Below are 13674 nucleotides of genomic sequence, written 5' to 3'. Positions count from 1 at the left end.
ACGTCTCATTGTATTCAACCCCTTGAACTTGTCGTAAACCTTTTGCGACAAGTCAAGCTTTGTAGACAATGATATTACCAGCAGCGTCCGTCTTCTTCTTGAAGATCCATTTATTCTCAATGGCTGGCCGATCATCGGGCAAGTCCACCAGACTCCATACTTTGTTCTCATACATGGATCCTATCTCAGATTTTATGGCCTCGAGCCATTTGTCAGAAACCAGGCTCATCATAGCTTCTTCCTAGTTTGTAGGTTCACCGTTGTCTAACAACATGACTTTCAGGACAGGATTACTGTACCACTCTGGTGCGGTATGTGTTCTGGTCGACCTATGAGGCTCAGTAGTAACTTGATCTAAAGTTCCATGATCATCATCATTAGCTTCCTCTCTAGTTGGTGTAGGCATCACGGGAACTATTTTCTATGATGTACTACTTTCCAATTCGAGAGAAGGTACAACTACCTCATCGAGTTTTACTTTCCTCCCACTCAGTTCTTTCGAGAGAAACTGCTTCTCTAGAAATGACCAATTCTTAGCAACAATGATCTTGCCTTCGGATCTATCATAGAAGGTGTACCCAATAGTTTCTTTAGGGTATCCTATGAAGACGCACTTCTCCGATTTGGATTTGAGCTTATCAGGTTGTAGCCTTTTGACATAAGCGTCGCATCCCCAAACTTTAAGAAATGATAGCTTAAATTTCTTGCCAAACCGTAGTTCGTACGGTGTCGTCTCAACGGATTTAGATGGTTCCCTATTTAACGTGAATAATGTTGTCTCTAATGCATAACCCCAAAATGATAAAGGCAAATCGGTAAGAGACATCATAGAATGCACCATATCTAATAAAGTACGGTTAGGATGTTCGGACACACCATTACGCTGTGGTGTTCCAGGTGGCGTGAGTCGTCAAACAATTCCACATTGTTTTAAATGAAGGCCACACTTGTAGCTCAAATATTTGCCTCCGCGATCAGATCGTAGAAACTTTATTTTCTTGTTACGATGATTCTCCACTTTACTTTAAATTCTTTGAACTTTTCAAATATTTCATACTTGTGTTTCATCAAGTAGATATATGCATACCTACTCAAATCATCTGTGAAGGTTAGAAAATAACGATACCCGCCACATGCCTCATCACTCATTGGATCACATACATCAATATGTATTATTTCCAACAAGTCATTAGCTCTCTCCATTGTTCCGAAGAATGGAGTTTTAATCATCTTACCCATGAGGCATGGTTTGCAAGTATCAAATGATTCATAATCAAGTGATTCCAAAAGTCCATCCACATGGAGTTTCTTCATGGGCTTTACACCAATATGACCTAAACGGCAGTGCCACAAGTATGTTGCACTATCATTATCAACTTTGCATCTTTTGGCATCAATATTATGAATATGTGTATCACTACGATCGAGATTCAACAAGAATAGACCATTCATCAAGGGTGCATGACCATAAAAGATATTACTCAATTAAATAGAAGAACCATTATTCTCTGACTTAAATGAATAACCGTCTTGCAATAAACAAGATATAATGTTCATGCTCAACCAGGGTACCAAATTACAATTATTGAGGTCTAAAACTAACCCCGAAGTGGATATAGAGGTAGTGTGCCGACGGCGATCACATCGACCTTGGAACCATTCCCGACGTGCATCGTCACCTCGTCCTTAGCCAATCTTCGTTTATTCCATAGCTCCTGTTTCAAGTTACAAATATGAGCAACTGAATCAGTATCAAATACCCAGGCGCTACTACGAGCATTAGTAATATAAGGTACGCATCAATAACATGTATATCAAATATACTTTTGTTCACTTTGCCATCCTTCTTATCTGTCAAGTATTTGGGGAAGTTCTACTTCCAATGAACATTTCCTTTGCAGTAGAAGCACTCAGTTTCAGGCTTGGGTCCAGCTTTGGGCTTCTTCATGGGAGCAGAAACTTGCTTGCCATTATTCTTGAAATTCCCTTTCTTTCCTTTGCCCTTTTTCTTGAAACTAGAGGTCTTGTTAACCATCAACACTTGATGCTCCTTCTTGATTTCTACGTCCGCCAATTTCAGCATCACGAAGAGCTCGGGAATCATTTTTGTCATCCCTTGCATATTATAGTTCAACACAAAGCGTTTGTAGCTTGGTGGCAGTGACTGAAGAACTCTGTCAATAACACTCTCAGCTGGAAGATCAATTCCCAGCTGAGTCAAGTGGGTATGATACCCAGACATTTTGAGTATGTGTTCACTGATAGAACTGTTCTCCTCCATCTTACAACTATAGAACTTGTTGGAGAATTCATATCTCTCAACCCGCATATTTGCTTGAAATATCAACTTCAGTTCTTGGAACATCTCATATGCTCCATGGCGTTCGAAACAACTTTGAAGTCTCGGTTCCAGGCCATAAAGCATGGCACACTGAACTATTTAGTAGTCAGTAGACCCAGCCTGCTAGACATTCATAACATCTACAACAGTTTCTGCAGCAGGTCTGTCACCTAGCGGCGCCTCAAGGACATAATTCTTCTGTGCAGCAATGAGGATAATCCTCAAGTTATGGACCCGGTCCGTGTAATTGCTACCATCATCTTTCAACTTAGGTTTCTCTAGGAACACATTGGAATTCAAGGGGATGGTAGCACGGGCCATTGATCTACAACATAGACATGGAAAAACTATTAAGACTAAGTTCATGATAAATTTTAGTTCAAATAATCAAATTACTAATGAACTCCCACTTAAATCAACATCCCTCAAGTTGTATAAGTGATACATGATCCAAATCAACTACCCATGTCCGATCATCACGTGAGACGGGGTAGTCTTCAATGGTGAACATCTCTATGTTGATCATATCTACTATATGACTCACGTTCGACCTTTAGGTCTCCAATGTTCCGAGACCATGTCTGTATATGCTAGGATTGTCAGGTTTAACCCAAGTATTCTGCATGTGCAAAACTGGATTACACCTGTTGTATGTGAACGTAGAATCTGTCACACCCGATCATCACGAGGTACTTCAAAACGATGAACTTTGGCAATGGTGCATACTTAGGGAGAACACTTTTATCTTGAAACTAAAAGAAGGGATCATATTATAATGCTACCGTCGTTCTAAGCAAAATAAGATGCATAAAGGATAAACATCACATGCAATCAAAAATATGTGACATGATGTGGCCATCATCATCTTGTGCATTTGATCTCCATCTCCAAAGCATCGGCATGATCTCCATTGTCACCGACACGACACCTTGATCTCCATCGTAGCGTCGGGGTCGTCTCGCCATCTATTGCATCTACAAATATTGCTAACACATAGAGATAAAGTAAAGAAATTACATGGCGCTTAAATGATTGACACACAGGTCCTACAATAATTAAAGACAACCCTAAGGCTCCTGTCGGTTGTCATACTCATCGACATGCAAGTCGTGAACTTATTACAAAACATAATCATCTCATACATCAACATATATCACAGCATATCTTGACAATATCACATCACAACATGCTCTGCAAAAAAACTGTTGCAAGTTTTACGTGGCTGCTATGGGCAACTAGCAAGAACCGTCCTTACCTACGCAAAACCACAACAGTGATTATCAAGTTTGTTGTTTTAAACTTCTGCAAGGACCGGCCGTAGTCAAATTCAATTCAACTAAAGTAGGAGAGACAAACACCCGCCAGCCACCTTTATGCAACAAAGTTGCATGTTAGTCGGTGGAACCAGTCTCATGTACGTGGACATGTAAGGTTGGTCCGGGTCGCTTCATCCCACAATACCGCCGAACCAAAATAAGATGTTGGTGCTTAGCAGTATGAAAATCACCACCCACAACTCTTTTGTGTTCTATTCATGCATATCATCTACGCATAGACCTGTCTTGTGATGCCACTGTTGGAGAACGTTGCATGGAAAACAAAAAAAATTATACGCACACGCATGATACGTCTCCGTCGTATCTATAATTTTTGATTGTTTCACGCCAATATTATTCAACTTTTACATACTTTTGGCAACTTTTTATATGATTTATTTGGACTAACTCACTTATCCAGTGCCCAGCACCAGTTCTTGTTTGTTGCATTTTTTTCTATCGCAGAAAATCCATATTAAACAAAGTCCAAAAGTGATGAAACTCAACGGAGAATTATTTTGGAATATTTGTGATTTTTGGGAGTTGGAATCATCGCAAACGAAGGCCCACACGGCCCACAAGACACCAGGGATTGCCCCAGGCCCCTGGCGCATGGTGGTGGGTTGTGCCCTCCTCGAACATCGGTTGGATCTATACTTCAGGCGCAAGGAAGCTTATATCCGAAAAACAATTGTGTAAAAAGATCAGCACAGTCAGAGTTACTGATCTCCATGAATTTATGAAACCGTGAAGGGCCCGATCTGGGGAGAGCGAAACAGAAGAGAACACAGAGGGAGATCCAATCTCGAAGGGGCTCCTACCCCTCTGCTGCCATGGAGGCCATGTACCAGAGGGGGAACCCTCCTCCCATCTAGGGAGGAGGCCAAGGAAGAAGCAGAAGGAGGGGTCTCTCTCCCCCTCTCTCCCGGCGGCACCGGAGTGCCACCGGGGATAGGATCGTGACGGCGATCTACATCAACAATCTTGCTATCATCAACACCAACTCTCTCCCCCTCTATGAAGCGGTGTAACACATCTTCTCCCCACTGTAATCTCTACTTAAACATGGTGCTCAACTCCATATATTATTTCCCAATGATCTATGGTTATCCTGTGATGTTTGAGTAGATTTTTTTGTCCTATGGGTTAATCGTGATCTTGGTTGGTATAAATGTATATTTTATTTATGGTACTATCCTACGGTGTCCTCCGTCTCACGCAAACGTGAGGGCCCCCCATTGTAGGGTGTTGCAATATGTTCATGGTTTGATTATTGTTAGTGTTGCGGGGGTGACAGCAGCCTAAACGCGGATAAGTGGGTTATGGCGTATGGGAGTAAAGAGGACTTGATACTTAATGCTATGGTTGGGTTTCACGACCTTATTGATCTTTAGTAGTTGCGGATGCTTGCTAGAGTTCCAATCATAGCTGCATACGATCAAAGTAGAGAAAGTATGTTAGCTCATGCCTCTCCCTCATATAAAATTACAAGAATGATTACCGTTACTTGTTATCGATTGCCTAGGGACAAATGACTTTCTTGTTGACAAAACCTATCCACTTTTACTACCTTGCAATTTATTCATAGTTTTATTCTCGCAAAGTACTCGTAGTTTTATTCTTGCAAAATAGTTTCATACTTGTTTTAGGTAAAGCAAACGTCAAGTGTGCGTAGAGTTGTATCGGTGGTCGATAGAACTTGAGGGAATATTTGTTCTGCCTTTAGCTCCTTGTTGGGTTCGACACTCTTATTTATCGAAGAAGGCTACAAACGATCCCCTATACTTGTGGGTTATCAAGACTTCTTTCTGGCGCCGTTGTAGACAAGCAATAGCGTGGGGTGAATATTCTTGTGTGTGCTTGTTTGCTTTATCACTAAGTAGATTTTATTTTCTGTTCTAAGTTGTTCTCTATCTTGGTTCATGGATATGGAACACGAAACACAACAAAATTAGTTGTACTTGCTACTCATGGAGATGGGGAACCTCCTAAAACCCTCGATGCTCGTTATGTGAAAAATATTATGCACTACTTTGATAATCCTGAGAAAACCCCATTCAACTTGATAATGGGAGTAACGTTGGATAAACGTGAATACTTTAGAGATTATCTCTTAACTCATAAAGGGAAATTATTATGGGATCAAATTCATATGTTGCATTGGAATGCTTGGGAGCTATGCTTGACATATGATTTTACTTGTTGCTCTAGGATGAATGCTCCACATCTTCCCTTTTCATGCAAATTTAATGATAATGAAACCTTGGCTTCTTATGCTAATGGTATATATGATTACTATGATGTGAAACGAATAGAAGAATTTGTTGCTTTTAAGGGTACTTATGAAATTGAATCTTTGTTTGAAAAGTTTGAAGATTTTGATGATTCAGTTTATAGACCTGAAAATTTTGCTATCCTTAAATGTTGCTATGATAATTATAAATACAATTCCGATATTGATGCGTTTACTGAGAAAATCTCTGCTGTCCAAGAGGAGACTAATATTTTGCAGGAGCCTATGGAAGAAGGAATTGATGAAATGGTGATCTCATTGGATGAAAAAGATGATGAGGAGAGTGAAGAACAAAAGGAGGAAGAGCGGATTAGCTACCCGTACCCACCTTCTAATTAGAGTAACTCTTCAACTCGTACATTGTTTAATGTCCCTTTGTTCTTACCGAAGGATGAACGCTATGATAATTGTTGTGATTCCGTTGATTCGTTTGAAATATCCCTTTTTGATGATGCTTACTATGCTTGTGGCCAAGATGCCAATATGAATTATGCTATTGGAGATGAACTTGCTATTGTTCCTTATATTAAGAATGAAATTGTTGCTATTGCACCCACACATGATAGTCCTATTATCTTTTTGAATTCTCCCAACTACACTATATCGGAGAAGTTTACACTTGTTAAGGATTATATTGATGGGTTGCCTTTTACCGTTGCACATGATGATTTTGATGAATATAATATGCATGAGCTTGCTGCTGCTACTTGCAATTATTATGAGAGAGGAACTACATCTCCACCTCTCTATGTTTCCAACACGAAAAAATTACAAGAAACTTCTTATGCTATGTATTGGCCTTTACTTGATGTGCATGAATTGTTCTTGTATGACATGCCAATGCATAGGAAGAGAGTTAGACTTCGTCATTGCATGACATATGTTTCTCTGTGCTCACTACTAAATGCCAAATCATTGTTAATTCAAATTGGCTTTGATATACCTTGGGATCCGGGTGGATCCATTACTTGAGCACTTTATGCCTAGCTTAATGGCTTTAAAGAAAGCGCTGCCAAGGAGACAACCCAGAAGTTTTAGAGAGTCATTCATTTCGGTTGAGTGCTTTTATAAAGTTTAAAAACAAAAACAAAAACATAGAGGGGAACTTAAAAAATTTCACGAAAGAGATGCGATTGGAAGGTATGCATTGGAGAAGTGAGGGTCGACCTTGACCACTTGTGTTCATGCTCATGGAAACAATGTAGAATTTTTCATGAAGATTCTCACAAAAAATAATTATCCCCTTGTACAATTCCATTGTATTATAAAAATAATGTGCCAAGATTTGCCTTTAGGATGATTAGATTGCTTGCTGGTTTGTGCAGTGCAGAGACAGAAACTTTGGCTGTAGCGCGTGAATTTTCATTTTTCACTGGAATGTCAAATGTTTGTGAAACTTATTGCACAGTCTTTCTACACAAAGTATTTATGTTTTCCTAATTTGTTAGAATTTTTGGAGTATCAGAAGTATAGTGGATGTTCAGATTGCTACAGACTATCCTATTTAAGATAGATTCTGTTTTTGATGCATTGTTTTGCTTGTTTTGATGAAACTATCAATTCTATCGTTGGTATAAGCCATGGAAAAGTTATATTACACTAGCTAAAATGCAAAAACAAAATATGAAGTGGTTTGAAATAGTATTTAGAGTAGTGATTTGCTTTATTATACTAACGGATCTTACCGAGCTTTCTGTTGAGTTTTGTGTGGATGAAGTGATCAAAGATCGAGGAGGTATCGATATGATAAGTGAAGGAAATATGCCCTAGAGGCAATAATAAAGTTATTATTTATTTCCTCATATCATGATAAATGTTTATTATTCATGCTAGAATTGTATTAACCGGAAACATGATACATGTGTGAATACATAGACAAACATATAGTCACTAGTATGCCTCTACTTGACTAGCTCATTAATCAAAGATGGTTATGTTTCATAACCATAGACATGTGTTGTCATTTGATTAATGGGATCACATCATTAGAAGAATGATGTGATTGACATGACCCATTCCGTTAGCCTAGCACTTGATCGTTTAGTATACTGCTATTGCTTTCTTCATGACTTATACATGTTCTTGTAACTATGAGAAATATGCAACTCCCGTTTACCGGAGGAACACTTTGGGTACTACCAAACGTCACAACGTAACTGGGTGATTATAAAGGAGTACTACAGGTGTCTCCAAAGGTACATGTTGAGTTGGCGTATTTCGAGATTAGGTTTTTGTCACTCCGATTGTCGGAGAGGTATCTCTGGGCCCTCTCGGTAATGCACATCATTATAAGCCTTGCAAGCAATGTGACCAAATGAGTTGGTTACGGGATGATGCATTACGGAACGAGTAAAGAGACTTGCCGGTAACGAGATTGAACTAGGTATTGGATACCGACGATCAAATCTCGGGCAAGTAACATACCGATGACAAAGGGAACAACGTATATTGTTATGCGGTTTGACCGATAAAGATCTTCGTAGAATATGTAGGAACCAATATGGGCATCCAGGTCCCGCTATTGGTTATTGACCGAGAATGGTTCTAGGTCATGTCTACATAGTTCTCGAACCCGTAGGGTCCGCACGCTTAATGTTACGATGACAGTTTTATTATGAGTTTATAAGTTTTGATGTACCGAAGTTTGTTCGGAGTCTGTGATGTGATCACGGACATGACGAGGAGTCTCGAAATGGTCGAGACATAAAGATTGATATATTGGAAGCCTGTGTTTGGACATCGGAAAGGTTCCGGGTGAAATCGGGATTTTACCGGAACACCGGGGGGTTACCGGAACCCTCCCGGGGGTTAATGGGCCTTAGTGGGCCATGAGGGAGAAGAGGAGGGCCGGCCAGGGCAGGCCGCGCGCCCCCTCCCCCCCTAGTCCGAATAGGACAAGGAAGGGGGGGGCGGCGCCCCCCTTTCCTCTTTTCCCTCCCCCCTTTCCTTCTCCACCAAGGCAAGAGGGGGGAGTCCTACTCCCGGTGGGAGTAGGACTCCTCCAGGCGCACCCCAAGGGGGCCGGCCGCACCTCCCCCTCCCTCCTTTATATACGGGGGCAGGGGGCACCTCAGAACACACAAGTTGATCTACGGATCGTTCCTTATCCGTGTGCGGTGCCCCCCTCCACCATATTCCACCTCAGTCATATCGTCGTGGAGTTTAGGCGAAGCCCTGCGCCGGTAGAACATCATCATCGTCACCACGCCGTCGTGCTGATGGAACTCATCCCTGAAGCTTTGCTGGATCGGAGCCCGGGGATCATCGTCGAGCTGAACGTGTGCTGAACTCGGAGGTGACGTACGTTCGATACTTGGATCGGTCGGATCGTGAAGACGTACGACTACATCAACCGCGTTGTCATAACGCTTCCGCGTACGGTCTACGAGGGTACGTGGACAACGCTCTCCCCTCTCATTGCTATGCCATCACCATGATCTTGCGTGTACGTAGGAAATTTTTTGAAATTACTACGTTCCCCAACAGTGGCATCCGAGCCTACGTTTTATGCGTTGATGTTATATGCACGAGTAGAACACAAGTGAGTTGTGGGCGATATAAGTCATACTGCTTACCAGCATTTCATACTTTGGTTCAGCGGCATTGTGAGATGAAGCGGCCTGGACCGACATTACGCGTACGCTTACACGAGACTGGTTTCACCGCTACGAGCACTCATTGCTTAAAGGTGACCGGCGGGTGTTTGTCTCTCTCACTTTAGTTGAACCGAGTGTGGCTACGCCCGGTCCTTGCGAAGGTTAAAACAGCACCAACTTGACAAACTATCGTTGTGGTTTTGATGCGTAGGTAAGAACGGTTCTTGCTAAGCCCGTAGCAGCCACGTAAAAATTGCAACAACAAAGTAGAGGACGTCTAACTTGTTTTTGCAGGGCATGTTGTGATGTGATATGGTCAAGACATGATGCTATATTTTATTGTATGAGATGATCATGTTTTGTAATCGAAGTTATCGGCAGCTGGCAGGAGCCATATGGTTGTCGCTTTATTGTATGAAATGCAAACGCCCTGTAATTGCTTTACTTTATCACTAAGTGGTAGCGATAGTCGTAGAAGCAATAGATGGCGTCACGACAACGATGCTACGATGGAGATCAAGGTGTCGCGCCGGTGACGATGGTGATCACGACGGTGCTTCGAAGATGGAGATCACAAGCACAAGATGATGATGGCCATATCATATCACTTATATTGATTGCATGTGATGTTTATCTTTTATGCATCTTATCTTGCTTTGATTGACGGTAGCATTTTAAGATGATCTCTCACTTAATAATCAAGAAGTGTTCTCCCTGAGTATGCACCGTTGTGAAAGTTCTTCGTGCTGAGACACCACGTGATGATCGGGTGTGATAGGCTCTACGTTCAAATACAACGGGTGCAAAACAGTTGCACACGCGGAATACTCAGGTCATACTTGACGAGCCTAGCATATACAGATATGGCCTCGGAACACGGAGACCGAAAGGTCGAACGTGAATCATATAGTTGATATGATCAACATAGTGATGTTCACAATTGAAACTACTCCATCTCACGTGATGATCGGACATGGTTTAGTTGATTTGGATCACGTGATCACTTAGATGACTAGAGAGATGTCTGTCTAAGTGGGAGTTCTTAAGTAATATGATTAATTGAACTTAAATTTATCATGAACTTAGTACCTGATAGTATTTTGCTTGTCTATGTTTGTTTGTAGATAGATGGCTCGTGCTGTTGTTCCGTTAAATTTTAATGCGTTCCTTGAGAAAGCAAAGTTGAAAGATGATGGTAGCAATTACACGGACTAGGTCCGTAACCTGAGGATTATCCTCATTGCTGCACAGAAAAGTTACGTCCTAGAAGCACCGCTGGGTGCCAGGCCTGCTGCTGATGCAACTGACGATGTTAAGAACGTCTGGCAGAGCAAAGCTGATGACTACTCAATAGTTCAGTGTGCCATGCTATACGGCTTAGAACTGGGTCTTCAACGACGTTTTGAACGTCATGGAGCATATGAGATGTTTCAGGAGTTGAAGTTAATATTTCAAGCAAATGCCCGGATTGAGAGATATGAAGTCTCCAATAAGTTCTATAGCTACAAGATGGAGGAGAATAGTTCTGTCAGTGAACACATACTCAAAATGTCTGGGTATAATAATCACTTGATTCAACTGGGAGTTAATCTTCCTGATGATAGTGTCATTAACAGAATTCTCCAATCACTGCCACCAAGCTACAAGAGCTTCGTGATGAACTATAATATGCAAGGGATGAACAAAACTATTCCCGAGCTCTTCGCAATGCTAAAGGCTGCGGAGGTAGAAATCAAAAAGGAGCATCAAGTGTTGATGGTTAACAAGACCACCAGTTTCAAGAAAAGGGGCAAAGGGTAGAAGAAGGGGAACTTTAAAAAGAACAGCAAGCAAGTTGCTGCTCAAGAGAAGAAACCCAAGTCTGGACCTAAGCCTGAAACTGAGTGCTTCTACTGCAAGCAGACTGGACACTGGAAGCGGAACTGCCCCAAGTATTTGGCGGATAAGAAGGATGGCAAAGTGAACAAAGGTATATGTGATATACATGTTATTGATGTGTACCTTACTAATGCTCGCAGTAGCACCTGGGTATTTGATACTGGTTCTGTTGCTAATATTTGCAACTCGAAACAGGGACTACGAATTAAGCGAAGATTGGCTAAGGACGAGGTGACGATGCGCGTGGGAAATGGTTCCAAAGTCGATGTGATCGCGGTTGGCACGCTACCTCTACATCTACCATCGGGATTAGTTTTAGACCTAAATAATTGTTATTTGGTGCCAGCGTTAAGCATGAACATTATATCTGGATCTTGTTTGATGCGAGACAGTTATTCATTTAAATCAGAGAATAATTGTTGTTCTATTTATATGAGTAATATCTTTTATGGTCATGCACCCTTGAAGAGTGGTCTATTTTTATTGAATCTCGATAGTAGTGATACACATATTCATAGTGTTGAAACCAAAAGATGCAGAGTTGATAATGATAGTGCAACTTATTTGTGGCACTGCCGTTTAGGACATATCGGTGTAAAGCACATGAAGAAACTCCATGCTGATGGGCTTTTGGAATCACTTGATTATGAATCACTTGGTACTTACGAACCGTGCCTCATGGGCAAGATGACTAAAACGCCGTTCTCCGGAACTATGGAGCGAGCAACTGATTTGTTGGAGATCATACATACTGATGTTTGTGGTCCAATGAATGTTGAGGCTCGCGGCGGGTATCGTTATTTTCTCACCTTCACAGATGATTTGAGCAGATATGGGTATATCTACTTAATGAAACACAAGTCTGAAACATTTGAAAAGTTCAAAGAATTTCAGAGTGAAGTGGAAAATCATCGTAACAAGAAAATAAAGTTTCTACGATCTGATCGTGGAGGAGAATATTTGAGTTACGAGTTTGGTCTACACTTGAAACAATGCGGAATAGTTTCGCAACTCACGCCACCCGGAACACCACAATGAAATGGTGTGTCCGAACGTCGTAATCGTACTTTACTAGATATGGTGCGATCTATGATGTCTCTTACTGATTTACCGCTATTGTTTTGGGGTTATGCTTTAGAGACGGCCGCATTCACGTTAAATAGGGCACCATCAAAATCCGTTGAGACAACACCTTATGAACTGTGGTTTGGCAAGAAACCAAAGTTGTCATTTCTTAAAGTTTGGGGCTGCGATGCTTATGTGAAGAAACTTCAACCAGATAAGCTCGAACCCAAATCGGAGAAATGTGTCTTCATAGGATACCCAAAAGAGACTATTGGGTACACCTTCTATCACAGATCTAAGGGCAAGATTTTCGTTGCTAAAATCGGATCCTTTCTAGAGAAGGAGTTTCTCTCGAAAGAAGTGAGTGGGAGGAAAGTAGAACTTGATGAGATAACTGTATCTACTCCCTTGTTGGAAAGTAGTTCATCACAAGAACCGGTTCCTGTGACAACTACACCAACTAGTGAGGAAGCTGATGATATTGATCATGAAACTTCAGATCAAGTTTCTACTGAACCTCATAGGTCTACCAGAGTAAGATCCGCACCAGAGTGGTACGGTAATCCTATTCTGGAAGTCATGTTACTTGACCATGATGAACCTACGAACTATGAGGAAGCGATGATGAGCCCAGATTCCGCAAAATGGCTAGAGGCCATGAAATCTGAGATGGGATCCATGTACGAAAACAAAGTATGGACTTTGGTTGACTTGCCCGATGATCGGCAAGCCATTGAGAATAAATGGATCTTTAAGAAGAAGACTGACGCTGATGGTAATATAACTGTCTATAAAGCTCGACTTGTTGCGAAAGGTTTTCGACAAGTTCAAGGGGTTGACTACGATGAGACTTTCTCACCCGTAGTGATGCTTAAGTCTGTCCGAATCATGTTAGCTATTGCTGCATTTCATGATTATGAAATTTGGCAAATGGATGTCAAAACTGCATTCTTGAATGGATTTCTGGAAGAAGAGTTGTATATGATGCAACCAGAAGGTTTTGTTGATCCAAAAGGTGCTAACAAAGTGTGCAAGCTCCAGCGATCCATTTATGGACTGGTGCAAGCATCTCGGAGTTGGAATAAACGTTTTGATAGTGTGATCAAAGCATATGGTTTTATACAGACTTTTGGAGAAGCCTGTATTTACAAGAAAGTGAGTGGGAGCTCTGTAGCATTTCTGATT

This window comes from Triticum aestivum, chromosome 4B (genome assembly GCF_018294505.1).
Source record: "Triticum aestivum cultivar Chinese Spring chromosome 4B, IWGSC CS RefSeq v2.1, whole genome shotgun sequence".
In the NCBI taxonomy this organism is placed as follows: Eukaryota; Viridiplantae; Streptophyta; class Magnoliopsida; order Poales; family Poaceae; genus Triticum; species Triticum aestivum.
This window is presented reverse-complemented; position numbering follows the sequence as displayed.